The sequence below is a fragment of the Arachis ipaensis genome, chromosome B10, assembly GCF_059453495.1.
Source record: "Arachis ipaensis isolate K30076 ecotype BB chromosome B10, ASM5945349v1, whole genome shotgun sequence".
Classification (NCBI taxonomy): Eukaryota; Viridiplantae; Streptophyta; class Magnoliopsida; order Fabales; family Fabaceae; genus Arachis; species Arachis ipaensis.
This window is the reverse complement of record NC_142435.1, coordinates 83,127,214-83,131,412: the sequence shown is the minus strand read 5'-3', so window position 1 is coordinate 83,131,412 and position 4,199 is coordinate 83,127,214. Positions and strand designations below refer to the sequence as shown.

The following is a 4,199-nucleotide window of genomic DNA, read 5'->3' as shown; positions in this document are numbered from 1 at the left end:
AATCAACATCTAACCACCTTTCTAAGGATATGTGATACTGTGAAGTCTAATGGTGTTCATTCTGACACCTATAGACTACTTTTGTTCCCCTTTTCACTCAGGGATAAAGCATCTAAATGGCTGGAATCTTTCCCGAAGGAGAGTTTAACAATGTGGGAAGATGTGGTGAACAAATTCATGGCGAGATTTTACCCTCCTCAAAGAATCCACAGGTTGAGAGCTGAGGTACAAACCTTCAGGCAACAAGATGGTGAAACTCTTTATGAGGCATGGGAGAGGTTTAAGGACTTAACAAGAAGGTGCCCGCCAGACATGTTCAATAAATGGGTACAATTACACATTTTCTATGAGGGTCTTTCTTATGAATCAAAGAAGGTAGTAGACCACTCATCCGGGGGATCTCTAAACAAGAAGAAGACCATTGAGGAAGCCATAGATGTCATCGAGACTGTAGCTGAGAATGACTACTTCTATGCTTCTGAAAGGAGCAACACTCGAAGAGTGATGGAGCTGAACCACATGGATGCACTGCTGGCTCAAAACAAGATGATCACCAAGCAGCTGGCTGACTTTACTAAGAAAATGGAAAGAAACCAAGTTGCAGCAGTCACCACCTCATCAGCAGCTCAAGAAAGAGTAAATACAGAGGAAGAGAGTGACCGAGAACAAGCCAACTATATTGGGAACTCACCTAGACAGACCCATGATTTATACTCCAAAACTTATAATCCTGGTTGGAAGAACCACCCAAACTTTGGGTGGGGAAATCAACAAGATCAAGGCTAAGACGAGAGATGTCACAACCCCAACAACAATGCAACTCACCAACATTCTACACAGAGATCATATTAACACCCACCCAATAATACCTCTCAACATCTATATCAAAACCAAAATGGCCCTTCTCACCCTTCCAACCTCAACCCACCATCACCATTCGAAGATAGACTCTCCAGAATTGAGACTCTACTTGAAGGTATATGCAAGGAAGTCCAAGACAATAGAGTGTTCAAGGATGAAGTACGAGCTAATATCAAAAACCAGAGAGACACCATCAAGAGGCTGGAGTCTCAAGTGGGATATCTCTCTCAGCAGATTCCTAAGCCTACTGATAGCTTCCCAAGTGACACGGAGAAAAACCCGAGAGGTAAAGCAAAGAAAGTAAGATGGGAAGAACGCAAGATGATCATTATAAGTGATGAGGGGAGTGTGGAAGAACTGAACAAACCATTAGAACACTCTCGAAATATTCCAGTAGAGAAGCAAGAAGAGAGTGACCAAGAAACCAACCCCACACATAAGGAGGAGTTAAGGGATAAGGAGATTCTGAACCCATATGCACCTTTTCCCCAGAGACTCAAGTGAGGCGTAGAAAGGAAAGTGTACTCAAAGTTCCTCGACATATTTGCATGTCTCCATGTAAACATACCATTCATTAAGACTCTCCAACAAATGCCCTCATACATTAAGTGTATGAAAGAGCTGCTGACCAAGAAAAATTCACTAAAGGGAGGGCAAACAATAGTGATGAATAAGGAGTGTAGTGCTATCATTCAAACAGAGTTGCCTACAAAAAGAAAGGACCCAGGGAGTTTTCACATTTCTTGTGCTATAGGAGAAACAAGGATTGATAAGGGACTCTGTGACCTGGGAGCAAGCATCGACTTAATGCCTTTATCCCTCATGAAAAAGCTTCAGATCAATGAGCTAACGCACACGGATGTAATCATCAAGTTGGTTGACAAAAGTAAAAAACAAGCAATAGGAGTGGTTGAGAACGTGTTGGTGAAGGTTGGAAACTACTTCCTTCCCACAGACTTTGTTATCTTGGAGATGGAAGAGAGTCACCTCCATCCAATCATATTGGGAAGACCATTCCTAGCCACAGTCAGAGCACTTATAGATGTGGAGCGAGGAGAGCTAATACTGAGGATACATGATGAACAACTTACCTTCAATGTCTTCAAACCCTCACAAGAAGCAGATCAAGAAAACAAGGAATCAAGGGAGGATCACAATAAGGCACAGGTGGAAGAAACAAGCACTGAAGCACAAACAATACCCCTGGGAATCCCTTTGGTTGAGAAACAATACTGTCAGAAGGCACAACAGCTAAGGAAAACCCAAGAGAAGCTAAACCCACCAGAGTCATATGAGACCAGCAACAAAATTTTCCTAGAAAAAGAGGCCACAAGGAGCAGGGTAGCATTAAAAGAAACAAGGAAGAAGGCGCCAATGGGATGGAGGAACAAGAAGATCCCTACAGAGGATTTCTCTCCAGGGGATGAAGTAATCTCTACTCATTTCCCAGCTATTCCACCTCATCTCCCCACCATTCCATCTCAGCTACCTCAAGTGTACACCATCAGCAGAATTCTCTCCTTGGAACATGTGGAGATTCTTAATGGAGCCAATAGAGATAGATTCACTACGAGAGGGGAAGATTTGAGGCATTACCAACCACCCCGACAAAGGCTAAACGTCAAGCTAATGATGCTAATGAAGTTCTTCATGGGAGGCAACCCATGTTTTATATCCTTTTTTTAGGGTGTTTAAAGTAGTTAATAAAGCAAGGTTCATGAATCCCAATTCAACTTTGACAAACACTTAGATGAAACCTTGTATGCAACATATACTAAACAACAAGTTTGGTGTTCAAGGCACACTATAAGGACATAAACACAATTCATATCGTGTTAATCTTAGAGCCTTAATCAACTCTTTTTACACTACATGGTCACAAACTAAGTTTGGTGTCACAAATATTGCATACATGAACACTAAATAGGTCAGTTGGTTTGCGTTCATGGATAGCATTTAGATGTTTAAAAACAAAAATCTAAAAAGTAGCCAGTCCACTCTTTAACTTTTGCCACCAAAAATTCAATGCTAACTTTTGCTTTCCTTTTGTCTTGTGTAGGAAATAAAGGAAGGATTGAACAGAATTGATGAGACCAATTGAGAAGGGGGTTCGGCCACTTCCCAAAAGGGGACTATACACATGTCTTCAAAAGGGGTACATTGGAAAGTGTTGCCTTGCAACATTAGAAGAAGGATATCCTTGGAGACCGAACCAAGAACCTCATAAAAGTGATAATCCTTGTGCTCATTTCATGCCAAACCCCAACCGTCCATCCTTAACCCATAAAGATTGATCCACACCTTCCACTTATTCATTACCCTTCCATAAAAGTGGCCCTCTCATTCCGTATCGTCCCACATTCCAGAACCCTCTCCTTATATTTCTTACTTCCAAAAAACACCCTCAAAACTTCTTCCTCCATCGAAAGCTTTTTCACACACTCTCATAGCTACATCTTTTAAGATGCAATCATCCATACTTCTATAAATTTGAAATCAAAGGTCACTCATGGCATCGTCGAGCTCTAAAAGAAGAAAAGGGAAGGAGCCTATGGAGCAACGCCCTTTTGATGAAATGAAATTTAGAACCTTTCACCATGCATTACAATTTAGGTGGATGGCTGATAAAGAGATCATATATGAGCTAGGTTTTCAAGTCAAGAAAACTGAGTGCCCCAAAATCACAGAGAAGGTGGAAAAGAGAAGATGGGAGCTCCTAACTGATCCGGTCACAAAAGTAAACGCAACTCTTGTGAAAGAGTTTTATGCAAACGCCGTCAGGTATGATAGGGCAGATGAATCCTATATAAGCTTTGTAAGAGGGGTAACAGTGGATTTTAGTCCCATGAACATCATGAGGGTGTTAAAGCTATAAACCATACTATTTGCAGAAGAGAGCTATCAATCCAGAATAGATAGCAGTCCCAATTATGACCAGATTGTGAAAGATATCTGCATACAAGGAGTAGATTGGGTACAAGATTCCCATAGGAAGCCCAAATTCATTAAGAGAGGGGATCTCACCCCTGAAGCAAAGGGGTGGTTTGAAATTGTAAGGAGATCCATCCTCCCGCCGGAAACAACTCAGAGGTGAACCTTAAGAGAGCAACAATGGTGCAATGTATACTCATAGGGGGAGAGATCAAGGTTCACGAACTCATAGCTCAAGGCATTCGGAAGTTAGCTGAGAAAAGTGATTCTGGAGGAAGGTTAGGCTACTTGATAAACCCATATTTTATGATATATTTTGTGCTTAATTTGAGTGATTTATTCAATCCTTCACCCACTTATTCATATTAATTGCATGGTTTTACTTCTCCTTCTTATTATGTGATGTA

The 4,199-nt window shown here is 41.3% G+C and overlaps 1 non-coding gene across 1 annotated transcript; it reads right to left on the bottom strand.

The window, feature by feature from the left end:
• Positions 1-210: 210 nt before the first annotated feature.
• Positions 211-314, bottom strand: LOC148580644 (small nucleolar RNA R71). The gene has a single exon (XR_015899148.1). It is a non-coding gene; the product is annotated as a small nucleolar RNA R71 (small nucleolar RNA).
• Between the last annotated feature and the right edge of the window lie 3,885 nt (positions 315-4,199).